The sequence below is a fragment of the Pocillopora damicornis genome, chromosome 2, assembly GCF_964200805.1.
Source record: "Pocillopora damicornis chromosome 2, jaPocDami1.2, whole genome shotgun sequence".
In the NCBI taxonomy this organism is placed as follows: domain Eukaryota; kingdom Metazoa; phylum Cnidaria; class Anthozoa; order Scleractinia; family Pocilloporidae; genus Pocillopora; species Pocillopora damicornis.
The window spans coordinates 30,592,457-30,607,300 of record NC_142671.1 but is presented as its reverse complement, the minus strand read 5'-3'; the positions used below and the strand labels follow the sequence as shown (position 1 = coordinate 30,607,300).

Genomic DNA, 14,844 nt, shown 5'->3' with positions numbered 1-14,844 from the left:
CGCGCAATTAAATTATTTCCTCATTAAAAATTCAAATCACAAAAAAAGTGATCAACATTTAATAACAACAAAATATACAGGATATGTGTTGAAAAATACACAAATCATTAACTGGTCTTATGTACTTTGCAAGGGTTTCGCATATGGTGCAGAGAATCCAGCTCTCATCTTCATCTTAATTTATCGCTCTCTCAATTCGTACAAATTCCTTAGGATATATCTCGTGCGGCCGTCAAAAGTTGACGTGTTGAAAGTTGAAATGAAATGAGAACGTCTGAATCTTGAAATTTAATGCACCTTTTCTATATTTGACTTTTGAAATCGCGAGAATAAAACCCCGCAAAATATCGTCTCCCCAAAATCGCAAAAAATTAAGTAGGCGCGAAATTTTAATAAGACTTAACTATGATCAATAAGTTAAAAGTACCCGCTAAATGAGTCAAGAAAAAGCTCATTGAGAATCGTCAATTTTCTTTCTTGATTTGCGTGAATAGTTTAGGAGGTTGTGGAAGATGTCACTGAAACACTCACATATTTTGTTGCACTTCCTCTTGTACCGAAAAACTTGACGCAGGATTCAGTTATTATTGTTCGCCCAACTTTCTCATTTTTGATCAGCTAAACAGGACATTTCATACAAAAGCTGAACGCAAGGAAATTGAATGAGAAACTTTAGAAGGAATTTTTTGTCTCAGCCGATTATTTTGCTCCTAGTTTGACTGGTGTCAGGGCTCTCTGAGCTGTTCTTAACCCCTTATCTCATTAGAAATATTAGTAAATTGTGAATCTTTCCCAAAATACCACAGTGTTATATGTAAAACGGGACCATCTCAGTCATGAGAGGACGCGCGGACATACTACAAAGACACAAAGAAAGTGAGAGAAGCTCTGCCATAAGCAGCAGAGACTTGAGAATTTTAATCAGAACTTTCCGAGGGAAAATTGGACGCTAAAATACCGTGAATTGTTTGGCTGAATAGTACTCATTTTATTTGCTAGAGGGCGGGCGGGGGGGGGGGAGGCGATAAATGGTAAATTTGGTGGTAAATTTGAACTTATTTTCTTCCGTTTATTTTGTAATGCCTCGCTTTTATCTTTATTCATTTCACTATATAAATAATAATATAATAATATTATATAATAATATATAAAAAACACCCCCGTATATCATAAAAGTGGACTTCTGTTTGCTGCTAAAAAATGTCATGCGATTATCTCCCGGCCCTCTATTGAGGTATCATGATGCATGCTTAGACAACGTCACCAAATTTCCCAACGCAAAAATAATTCTATTTTCAAATCAGTTGACAAAATAAGCCCACACAGATGTTTAAAGCTGTGCAAGTAATAAACGTAAAGGCTGTCTCATTTTAAATTCACTTTGGGTATTTTATACATCCATAACGCTTTTTTAAATTTACTTATTTGGGCTAAAATAACTAGGTGTATAAGACCAGGATTAAATAACTCAAATACCTACTTGATGCCATAGAAAAGAATGATAAGAAAGTTGAACATGTAAACATTTCAAAGAACATAAAAAAAATCCAACCCAGTTTGCAGCTACAGTAAATAATCACTGCGGCTATGATATATAATGCACTTCTCCATTCAGCATCATCTTAATTAAACTCAGATGTATTGTTATTTTTCATTTTTCATGATGATTGAACAGTTCAGTTTGTTGTTAACTAATCCTCCAAGTTCGTTGATACTACCGGGCGTCCGTTATCCTTAGAATTAAATATTCAAAACTGTAGTGAACAAAATGAGACAATTATCTCTTACTTCCATATGTTTAGTTAGGATTTGAATAACAAAGGGATTTAATTTTTCCATCATAATCTTATCTTTGGGAAAAACCTTTCAAAGATGTCAACGAAGCATGTTATTTTATTTTTCTGTTGATTTACCTATTGCAAAAAAAAAGTTCAATGGTTTATTCTATTACATTTCCTAGACCAAAGAAACAAAAGCTGAAGCTGGTATTCCTGCACCGTAAATACTTAAATATGTAAATATGTAAGGAAGATAAAATTCAGCTACTTCAATATATTTAAACAAAGTGTCTTCAAGATAATTTATTGTGTGAGAATTTTGTTGTTTTGTGAAAAAATTAATTGCAACTTCACTTCAAAATAAAGTGAGTAAAGTAAAAGTGAGAGGATGTGCTCATACCATCAGACATATCCCTCTCCCCTGAAAATTACACTCAGTTAAATTTAGTATGAGCCAGAAGAACCATGCAACCAGAATTCCACTGGTCTCCGAGGCCTGATGCAACTTAAAGCGCAGTAGAACCTTAATGTAACGAACCTCTATGACACGAAGTCCTCAATATAACGAACGATAGTCTTCAGCCCGACCAAAGTTACAGTAAAATGTATATGAAAGAACCTCGATATAACGAAATCCTTGTATAACGAATACAATCTAGAAGTCGAAACGCATAATATACCCCGATATAATGAACAAATGTCACCACGTGACAAAGGACAAAAGCAAAACAGACCAACAAGAATCAAAATCCTTCATTTTTTTAACATCAGAACAACTTCACAGCTAACGGCTCCTTACAAATGCCGACGGCGATAAGATAACGGCGAAATTCGTAATTTTGCTCGTATACAGATACGAGAATTTCTTGGAGCCACTAAGTTTGTCGGATGGTATACATTATTACCGGCCATAATAAAGCCAGTAACGCAGTTACTTAATGGCCGCTACGTACATTTGCGTTAGTGTAATAGAAAATTCTAAGATAGCCAGTAACGCAATGACCAAAAAACGAGATTTGTGATTATCATAAATCCCACGAATGCCGACACTGACACTACTGACACATCTACAGATCCGATTTATCCTCTTTTCCTCTTATTAGGTACAATAAAGCTTCTTGTAGTTAACTATGTAAGAGGCAGGAATTTCCTGTCTAATACCCTTGTTTCTTTGTTTGCCAGTGACTTCCACTGAAATTTGTCCTACGTGCTTTAAAAGCAAGGTACTGTAGCTATGTACAGACCTGTACAGCGTACTGTAGCTTCATATAGATATTAACGCACAAATGTTATTCACAGTAATCGTTCCGATCCCGAAATGCTGGGTAACCCGACGTGACACCACCAAAAAAAAATCATTAACCATTCCTCGATTTAACGAACATTTTCGTTGTTTTCCCGCAAATTCGTTAAATCGAGGTTTTCGATATAACAAACCCTAACCAGTGTGAAGCCGTATCCCCCCCTCTCCTCCCCCCCAAAAAATTGTGAAACGGAAGGTAGGGAACCGTCGCTCAAGGCATCTTGTTTTCAGCGGGAAATTGGAGCCGAAGAGGACTTCCTGGAATCATAACTAGAAGCCGCTGTTCAACTGACCGCGGTATTTGCAACGGCCGCCAAAGTATACATAGCTGTTCTCGATCGGCTGCATTTCTATAGCATGACGTAAATACTACATTCAGAACAAGGGATGATTTGAAGGCGTGATTTGAATCCAAATGGCTTAGATGGATTTCTTTATTGAAATCCTGTCAAGAAAAGGTGTTAGAAACTGGATAACGTTTGGGAGTTAGCGGACACCGCGCACCTATAACGAAATATTAGAGCAATTGGAGGCGAAATAAGTCTGAGGACATTGCACTACATTTTATTTACACTTTATTCTGACTTTGCTGACGAACACTGATTGATTGATTCCGAAAGACAGAGACTTAGAAAGACTAAAACGCACAGATTCACGCAACGTACTTACACGTGTCTCTTCCATAACAATAACCACCACAACCGCCATAGTTCGCTAATTTACAGTTCAAATGGCAGTTTATGCCACACATGAACAATGGCGAGTTTAAGAAACGACAACGGCGAAGCCGTCGACAACGTCGGTTAAAAAGTGAACCTTTATTTTACCTACGAATATCGCGATACTCTAAAGTCATCTAGTGTGTTTTTCACTGTCAAATCTATCTCGAAACTGAGTAAGGAACACTGTGTTAAATTAGAAATAGCAATTTAAAGAATTAGCCGTCGTCGCTCACGTTCTCCAAACAACGCAAAGTTTGGTGATTTCACGTTGCAGTTTTGCAGAGGACGCAGAGAAATTTACAAAAATTTGTAACGCACGTGCAAAACCATTGTTCTGCTTATTAAACCGTTTAGTGACGTTGCCGTTGCCGTTGCAGTTGTGGTTTTCTTAAACCCCCTACTGTCTGCCAGAGAGGACATGGAACTGTTTGCCTCCCTTCTCTGTAGGCCCAGCCAATCACGTGGAGCAGTCAGAACCTTAAGGGCGCGCTGCCTGTTTAGGCTTCTTCCTTTACTGAAAGGCGAGGTCAGCACTCAGCAGTCTTCCATGTGATGACTAAACTGGAACGCTTAAAGGGCCATTTTGAGTCAGCTTCCAGACGATTCTCTTCAATGGAAACGTGAAGGAATGGGGCATGTTATACTTCCACGAGCCGCCTCGGACACAACAGCTTCAATCCATTTTGGACTTTTTTTACGAGCACCGAGCTCACTTTTAGGGGATAAAAAAAATGACGTACATGTAAGATGTAAGATGAAGGTCTGATTATTTATTTCTACAGCTGACTGTACTCTTTCGCCAATTTAGTGAGAGTTATCAAGGTTTGATGCTCATGACCATTTCAGGAATTTCCACAATTTTAAAAGGAATAATTAAAGATATATTATCTTTTCTCTAAGATGTTTAACCTGATTGAAGTCTCTACAACTGGTTCCAAACTTTGTTCGGTAAAATTTGCGCACAGCCCCATACTACATTATGCATTCAGTTCTTGGATAGAGAAAACAATGAAAAAAACAATACATCGCCATTGGGAAAACAGATTTGTTTTAGAATAGTATGGGGTTATGTGGAAATTTTACCATTTGTTCTTCGAAGGAGAAGTGAAGCTCGCATAAAATTAAGCCTGCGAAGGCATTGTCTCAAAAACATTTTGTCCAAAATAATTATTTCTCTAAAGGCAATGACATCTGCCTTTTCTAGTTTTGTTTAACTGGAAACCATGCAAGGAACTTCGAGAGACTGACACACAATCCACAAAATGTAACATGTACGGCTGTAGACACGTACTGTTCTGAAAAAATACTATACAGTAAACTGAGGCTTTTAATACCTGTGCTTGTGCAACTTTGTAAGGGGTTTTAGGAGGGCTTACAAATGGAGGGCCATACAAACACAATGTATATCTATCAGAGTTTAAATTAACCAGAACAAAAAAAAGCGCAAGCTATAGCCGCACTGATCAAAATATGTATTGCATTAATAAATCGAACTAATTTCAATACATTTAGATAAAAAAAAAGCTAACAACACAGACAAAACTAGAACATAACAAAAAGGAAGTTCAGACTTTGATTTCCTTGAAGCTTGTCTTTGCTTCTTTAATTAAAATAATAATGTCTAATTTACAACAGCGTGGCTTCTTGCGTATCACTAAAACAAGAAAAGCTAGAGAGGTGCTTATATCCAAGGGGGGAGGGGGGAGATGAGGGGGAGGGGGGAGGTGAGGGGGAGGGGGGAGTTGAGGGGAAGGGGAAGCTTATAATCAGATGTATTTTTTGTTCACAGATAGATAGACCTATAACCAAGGGCCTAATAAGGGGAGGTTTACAGCATCCCCTCCCCCTCCTCCCACTAAAGAATTTTTGTTTTAACCTGCATGAAGCAGCTTCCTTATAAAAAGTTAAAAAACATCCCCCATGTTGTCCATTGCACCCACACTTTTGCTGCTTTAGTCATCTCAGCAGTATAATATGAATTCAACCTGCTATTGAAAATATCAGCGTTTAGATGTAATTATCTCATGCAATGTAAATGGATTAATTTGGCCACTGCTTACCCTGTCATATAATTATAAACCCGATTTTTATAGCCAATTGGGTCAAGGGAAAACACAAACAAACTTAAGAAAAAAAATAAAATGAAGAAAGTTGAGGGAGGAAAAAATAACAGGACTTAAATGTTGATTTAACATAAAATCCTAATTTGATTCTGGCTGGATGATGAATGCAGATTCTATCTGTAGTGCTTGCGGTGACCAAAAATCTAATTCATAAGATTTTAAGCGGTGTCGCTACAAGACGCGGTTAACGAGGTGTCTGGAGCTATTTTGCAGATCAAGACTGAAATATAACAGACCAAAGTTTACCTTTTACAGAAATCTTTAATCTTGCAAGCAATACACGAACCACATATCACGATCAATCTCACAATCAGTCAATCAATCAATCCGACGATCGTAAACTGAAAGAATAATGTAACAAAGTTCTATCAATCTAACGAAATGTTACGAAATATATGAGAAAAATCGAGTGTAAAAAGCTGGGCCTTAACGCCGATAACGATATTAAAATAATAATAAACAACGTACAAATTTTCTGCACACTTACTGAGAGCAATTCAAGAGGAGCTATTTGTAGAAAGTAAACATGATTGTCTCGAACTGATTTTGTGAAAGGGGTTTCTCCTTCATTACCACTGAAAGCAACTGTAACATTCGTTTGCTAATCAAATAACACAAATTCCACAGACGATTCCCAACCAAAGACAACTGGCCCTCGATTGTCTTGGACAATTGGCGCTTAATACGGTGCTGATTAATACAGGTTCATAGACAGGCTTAATTTGTTGCCTAAATACCCCGCTAGCTCTCTCACTTTGTAAGACTGAAATATAACAGACCAAAGTTGACCGCTAGCTATCTCACTTTGTAAGCATCCTGTTCTTGATTTTCTTGATCATCTGTGAAATACAAATTCAACTAATTTACATTGATTCCTGATGAACTGATTTCGTGAAAGGGGTTTCCCCTCGTTATCATTACAAGAAAATATAACACTCGCTTGCTAATCAACTCACACAAATTCCACAGACGATTCCCAGCCAAAGACAATTGGCCCTCTATCAGTTTCTATAAACCAGTTTCTCGCCTGGGGGGGAGGATGAAATATTAGAACCATGCATCATTGCATACAGGAATTTTCTATAGATTTATTGTAATGAATAATCAAATAAAGTAGCCTAAACAATGTAAAAATCTGTTTAAATCTCTTCTTTTTGCTTCAAAACTTTCTTCATTTTTCCTTCGACTTTGGCAACGGTCTCGTAGTTGAGTGTCTGAGTAACTTCGTTTGTTGTCCATTGTATAACCTTCTGTAAAGATGCAATGAGAAGGAAAACTAGCTTTTGAGAAGACCCACACAATCAGGAGACACCAAGACTCTTAGTTCTCTTCTTCTTTATCACATTTTCTATAACTGAGTAAATTGACTCCCTCTCTCTCTCTAAAGCACCTTATTAGTGAACATGTGGGTAATGTGCTGACTGTCTTTGCAGAGTTTAACCCCTTGTTCAAAATTTTGACCCGGTCAAATGTATTTTTTATACAAGTTCTCTAAACACATCCAAACATGACCACCGACGAACGTCTTTGTTCGAGAAACAAGCCTCAAAAATAGAGTCAGCACAAACTATTGTTAATGTTAAAATTACGAGTTCCACCTTGCGGGCTTCTGAACTTGATAAGACTCGCACAATGACTATACAATAGTTAGCTGAAAATTTTACGATTGAAATTTAAAAAACTCAAAATAAAGTCCTCAACACGACCAGACCAGTTCAGAAACAAAAATCCATGTTCGAGTAATCGAACAACTAAAAGAGAAAGACAACAGTGAAACCTATTGTAAGGGGGTAAGACTGGCACAATCTTTGCATGGTTACCTTAAAAAACCTTGCATCGTAATAGCGCTTCACAACACTTTCTTTTTCCATAGAGGCCTTTTAAAAGGGAGGTCGCATCCAAAATATCCCTGTATTGACTTATTACAATTCAACAAGTTAGTCTACAAGAGCAGCCTTCAGAACATAGCAATCGGGAACTAAGAAGGCAGTGGCGTTCTGTGCATCGCAAAGAAATTAACTGAACCGGTACCTTTGGCTAGTGTGTTTGGGGCTCTAAAATGCGCAACTAAATGAGACATAAAACCTATATTTAGCTCTCCAAGATTACACTTAATTAGACCTAAAAGCCTTGATGACTACTTCAGCAAGAAACAATAACAAGGTGATACTAGAAAAACCAAATGTGCCTTTGTTCCAGAGGTACATCATCGAGGGTTTGCGGACACATTTACAGTTTATATTGTTGCCGCCACCCTCGGAAAAATAATATTCCCAATCACCCTTTCCTGCTATAAAAATAAAGTGCTCGCTTGGAGGGTTAAAAATGAAATTTGATGGTCTCTTTTAGGAATTTGATACTTGTTTCGTCGTGTTCACTCAGACGTTCCTTGTTTTGTATTTTTTTTTCGACCTCTTCTCCAAGAGCAATCGCGGTTATATTCTTCACGGGAATCCATTTTTTTTTCTGGATAATCCAAATATTATATAGATTTTATCAATATTGGGGGAAAAATTAGGATGGCGAAAGAAAAAAAACAGTAACCAAGTCAACCCACAAGTATCGCTAGAATCGCTGGGGAGTCGAACTAAGGCCACAACTACATGTGAGGAGGCGAGTGCTCCCGCTCCACCTACAAACTGTCTCCTCCCCTCCCCCCTCGAAAGTTTCTGATGAATATTTAGGGTAATTTGATTGCCGATCTTATCATTATGCTGACTGGCTTGTAGCGCAGCTTCGTAGTTTAAGGCACCATGGGAAGGTCTGATGTTCAAATTCTTAACGAAGTCTCAGATTATTTTTTTCAGGTTCCGAGCTGCTTGCTCGTTTTTAAATAAAGTGCATATTTTCTTATGGTATTCTGTCGAGGGATTGCCGAGCTCCCCTTGAAAATCTCATTTTTTCATATTGTCCCCATTTTGTCCCTATGACACTTGAAACCTAAAAAACAAAATTAACGCCCCATTACACAGAGCTTTCACTTGGATTTCAGCTGAAACTATCATTGTGTGCTACAGAATAAAAGAAAACTGTGAGGAACGATTGGTTAGTATCGATGAGAAAATTATGAATAAACAAACCAAATTAGTGTCTAGCGGACAGGTGAATTGCGCTTTTCGCGCGCGCTAATTAGGTAGTTCGCTAATTAGCTAGATCGCCGGTAATGACTGTGAAATACCTCGTTTGACAACGACAACCACAAAAAAATTTGCTAGATAGTTCTGAAAATTGAACTCCTTCTCTATACTCCTCTGAGATGTCCAAGCCCCTTAATATTAGCTTAATTTTCCCTTTTCCTTTTCAGTTGGTCTTTTTTTTTTTTTTCAAGATTGTGTTATTTCAGAACAAATTCAAACGAAATAAAAAGAATAAACATTGCAACATTAAGGGAGATCTGGTGGCCAAGTGATGAGCGCGCTCCACTCTAAACGGAAAGAGACGATTCTTCGTCCATAAGCATTTCTTTTGCTTTAATTGTGTATGTCATAACCGAAGGCTGTTACAGATCTCCTTTCAAAACAGCTTATTATAAACTGGAATAGTTGTTAAATTATTATCGTGAAAACGGTATGCAAATACGCTTACTTAACGCTACCTGGAGCACTGAAGAAACATGTCAGTGTTTCCTTTTTTATCAATAACCCATAGGGCTCTCATGGCCATTTCAATCAAATTGGAAAACAGACGTTGTAAATGATCATAGTGTTTTGGAAATCCCAACCAGCAGAGTGCACACCAGTTGGCTGTGTACAAACTGAGTCAAGGAATCGACGTTAGGGAAAAACGAGAACAAACCCAACGAGTAATAAGGTAGAGGGCTTTCACCCGTGACCAACAGATCACTAGTTCAGCACCCTCACCACACTGCCTCACTGCCAGTATGCTTCTTCCTATAGTTCACTCTGCAACGGATCTCCCTTTTTATTCTTACCAGCCGATAAAACAGTTTTTGTCGAAATTAGTTGCAATTACCAATTTCTCATGAAATTACTCGGATTACTACAGTAACTTTTATGAAACCGTATATAGGTGTTTGTATTATATCATATAATTTGTAATACGCAAATCCGTTTTAAGCGAGTTTATATTTTACAGTTACCAAATTGGTAATAAAAGTTTTACGTTGTGAGAGGGATTATATTCTTGATTCTTTCTGGATTGCTTCATCTTTAGGTGGTAAGACGGCATCTGATGTTTTGATGGCGAGACTTGAAGGCAACCAGTTGCTTTTTCTACTGACGATCCTAGTAAATGCCGTATTTATCTTGGTACTCAGAAAAATGTACAGCCATGGGTTAACGGCACTGTTAGCGTGTCCAAACCAAAAACACACAAAGCTGACAATCGGCTGTATATGTAGGTAAGCCTTAGATGCGTGAATGACGTAAATGATGTGGACCACTTGTGGTGGGAGCCAACAAAGGGCAAAGGCACAGGTAACAATAATGAGCATCCGAACCACTCTTCTCTTGGAGGTTTCTAGTTGTGCTCGATTTCCTCTCAGAGCATTCACTCAAGGTGCAACATGGAACCATAAATTCCATGCAGTGATGGTATATAGAAAAGAAATAACGACCAAGGGGATGAGATAGTTGACGACGAAAAGGAGGAGGTATATTCCTCGAAGAGCCCTATCTGGATCACCCAAGATGTAAACAGATATCATGCAATAGGAAGAATTATTGTAGTCCTCCACAGTTTGAAAAACAAGGAAAATGGACATGGAGACCAGTGACCCGATCCAAATAAATGGAACGGTTAGTTTAGTCTTTCGAAACCAAAGATGGCGGCGGAGGGGATGAACGATGGCATAGTACCTGTCGATCGCCATGAACATCAGGCAGAGGACGGATGCTGTTATAGTGACGTAGGCAGTGTATACAACACCTTTGCACATGACTTTTCCAAATAATCCCGGGATCATCCACAAACCGTCTGTATATATTGCGGAAATTGACCAAGGCATCACAACCAGGGTTACCAGAAAATCAGCGATGGCCATGTTAACGAATATGAAGCTTGTCAGTGATCTGACTTCAGGTTTCTTCCACACGATGTAGATGAGGAAACCATTCCCTGTAAACGCTACGAGCATCGTGATGGCGTAGAGGACTGTAATAACAATCCACTCTGCATCTGGTTTCACCTTTAGTTCCTGTTTTTTCTGTTGCTCAAGTTTAATAGTACAAGACTATTATTACTGAATAAATAATCAGTAAAGGGAACACCCATGGCCCCCTAAAATCTTATTCGATACCAACCTGGGGTGTGGTGAGAGGAATTGATTGTGAATTCAAAGGAAATAAAACATTTAATTTTTTTTTTTTTAACAAAGTTCATATTGGTTGTGTGGATGATATTTCAGGACGTCACTGAAGCTGTAAACAGGAACAGAAATACTAGAAAGAGGAAAAGGAATGCAGCAGGACATTTGGATTTTCTCCATAAATAACCTTAGTGAAAAAATCTTAGGGTGCGCTCCTTTCGAGCAAATCCATTTTCAGATCAGTGATCTATCAAATCCACTCTGGACAAGAATTCATCGGATCACTGATGTGCGTGATCTAAAGACGGATCATTAAATCACTGATCCAACGCGTTCCTTTGGGCGAAGGATCCGACATTAATCATTTTGCCCAGCGGTGCTCGATTTTAAACACGTAGGTACTTGATATATTGACCGGAAAGATTGTTGGCAATCGCTCCACAAATTCTGCCATAAACTCGAAATAAAATCGATTTTGTAATGTTGAATCGATCGGCCACTGATCGCAGTCATTCAGGGTTCCCAAGTATCCATATCGTAATCAATATTTGCTTCTGTTTTAATTCCATCGTTTCAGTTTACCATGAAAAAATGTGCTTCTAATGAATAGTGCGTGCTAAAAGCCCGTGCAATAAGACGAACCCTTCAGGGAAGAGCTCACTAACCCACGTGCATAGTCTTAAAATAGCGTACTTTTTGGAGTTCTCTGAGAGCTCGTCTGAAACGTCGTTCCTTTCATGCACTGTGCGATCTTGTATCACAAATCTAAATCCGGATCCTCCCAAAGGAACGCACCCTTAGTAATGAAGTCATGGTTAAGCATTTCTGCATAGCATTATTAAGTATTCCCATCCTTAAAATATATAAATACTGGTCTTCGTCGTTGGTTTGCCTTGAGGACGAAAGCGTTTCTAATTTGTCATCTTCTCATTTGTCGTTTTCTGTCCCGATGAATAAAGATAACTTTCAGAAACAGTTTTTTTTATTATTATTTTCAATTTCCTACACGGTTCCTTCATTTGTTCGCATAATACCAATAGCAAAAATTATCAGAAAGAAACGATAAAAAATGTATGATATCCTATTAAAGACACCATTGGCGCATGTATATAACTATTTTTGATGGACTGTAACGTTATTAGTATTAGTTTGGAAACAGGAAATCAATCTGCAGATATATTCGCCTTACAAAGTCAACTTGTTTTGCTCCAAATTATTGTCAGTTAAGAAGCGTTGAACGTCTCATGGCAACTCAACGTACCTGCGATAGAATGCACTGAAGTCCGCTGTCAGCAAATAGACTTGTAGCCTCTTAGTACTAAAGGAAGATTAAAAAAAGGGTAAAATTTACATTTCAACCGCACTGATCCAAGCGTTTTTTCAGGTTGATCTAAAATAAGAAACACGGTATACCTTTGGAGATAGAATTCAGTGGCCCGAGACTGATGAACCGTGATGAACTAAAGAGCATATTCCTGATCACCTCTGTTTTTAACCATTTCAAAATGACTTGATATGAATATTGATGCGGGTCTCGGTTGCATCTCTTCTCGACAGCCGGAAAGGAATATCAGACATAAACGTTTACATGTGGGAGTTCTCAAATGGATCTCAAATCCAACATGCCTCATATTGATTTCCAAGGCACGTAAACACGGGCTTACGTCTTCCGCTTTAAAGAGCAAAAAAAAAAAACCACTTAGAGCTCAGTCAAGATGTCAAACTTATGAACACCATTTAGAAGCTATTTGTCTTTAAAGTGAGCCTTATATGATAGATGTGTGTTGAGTTACATAGAGGCATAGTATTTTTTTATGGATGTTACCCATAATTTATTGAATAGGGACAATTATTCATTTACAATCGAATTAGGACATGTCACATGTCATTTACCGTCCGTTCTATGAATAATTTTTGCTTTAGATCTCTTCGTTGATTTTAATTCATAAACTTGAGTAAAACAAAACAAGCAAACAAAAAGGAAACCCTCTTTACATGCGGAAATTCAATATTTACTTAAAAAGGAGGTTTTGCACTTTCTCGCGAATCTTAAGGCAGGTGCTCCGTATTTTAAAACTCATTTTAATGAGTAAGTAATTAGCCAAGTGGTCTCAAGAACAGTGTGACGAACCAAAGAGAAACTACCCTTCGGTAGAATGAACAATTTTAATATAGGAAAATCTAGGAAAGTGAAGGAAATCTGGGGAAAATGCGAAATTATGTTCTAAGTATGTCAGTTTACTTCTTTGTGAATTTGTCGGTTTGTTCTTGATCATGAACAGCTGTGAATCAATGACAGAACTTCAGTAGGCTCTATTAGTTCGACAAAAAATAATGCACTTTGCAAATAACACGCAATTAAGTTTAGTAAAAAAAAACCATAATTTAACCTTGAGTCAATGGCGTCTTTCAACGCAAGGCTTGTCATTTAGAATTCGATGGTGGTTGATCGTAACAATGCACAGAAAGTGGAGACAAATTCCACATAAATTTGTTGCCTTACACTGTGTTTTCATAGCCTGCATAATCATGGGAAAGCACACGTCACATTTTGGATCACTTTAATGTCAAAATTCCGTTATGGAACCGTTGCCTTCAGGTCAATTTTATTTTTACCTCATAGCCCTCCTATCGAAGTTTAATTGCATGCAAATGATCTCACGTATTTTTGCCAGATCCATGACAATGAAATAATGAGACGGTTCTGCAATGCGCGCTGTCAATAGTGGACGATGAATTAACTTTAATTTTAGAAGAATATATGCTTGAAGCGAAGCAACCGCAGGGGTAAAGTCCGCGCCAGAACCAAAACTCTAAATTCATAAAAGATTTCTTTGCATCATATTTATTTTTAATGGAAATCCGACATCGATTTGCCGATTTTGTCTCTCGATGAAAGGGGGTAGTTTAAAGCCGGTCAAGACAGTGCCGGAGTAAATACTTGTTTAATAGAGAACACACCAAAAGCTCTCTTTCATGAATTAATTGATATAGTTTCCTATCGTTGTCTCTTTAATTTTACTTCAATAATCTGTAGTCAACTTTAGCCTTTATGTTTAAAGGTGCAATAAATTTCCTCACCAGTCTCCATTAGTCTAACTGTTCATAATATAGTTCATTCTATGTTTGATGGGTGGTGGATTGACAGGGGACAGGAATAGCGCTTTGACGCGGCGCTTTGCAGCTTTACATTTTCTAACCATTTTAGTTTAGGAATACAGCCTTTTTTTCAGTTTTTGTTAAGGTCATGTCGCATTGATATCAAAAGAAGCAGCCAGAATAAAAGTTTTTTGCGTGGCGCTATACAATAAGTATAGGAGTTCCTTTTTTTGAAAAATTATCTTCAAAACCAGCATCTGCGAAATAATTTGACGCTAACAGCTAGGACCACCCAATTATTTATCTTCAGCTTTTTTGAAGACAAAAACGTACGGAAAGTTTCTTTCCTTTTTGTTCAGGCGCAAAAGAGAAGACTTGGCGAGAACGAAAGCTAATTTAGTTTTAAAAAAAATTCTGCAGGAACACTCTTTCGTTCAGATGCAAATTGACAAAGGATCTTTAGCATAATAATCTATCTTACAAAAGACATTAAATTTAAACGAGATATTGCGCCAGTTTGGGCCTTCGCCGCTAATACTCGTACGGTTGAGTA

At 37.7% G+C, this 14,844-nt stretch overlaps 1 pseudogene; it reads right to left on the bottom strand.

The window, feature by feature from the left end:
* Positions 1–9,919: 9,919 nt before the first annotated feature.
* On the bottom strand, positions 9,920–11,283 carry LOC149050813 (G protein-coupled receptor 54-like; annotated as a pseudogene).
* Positions 11,284–14,844: the final 3,561 nt, after the last annotated feature.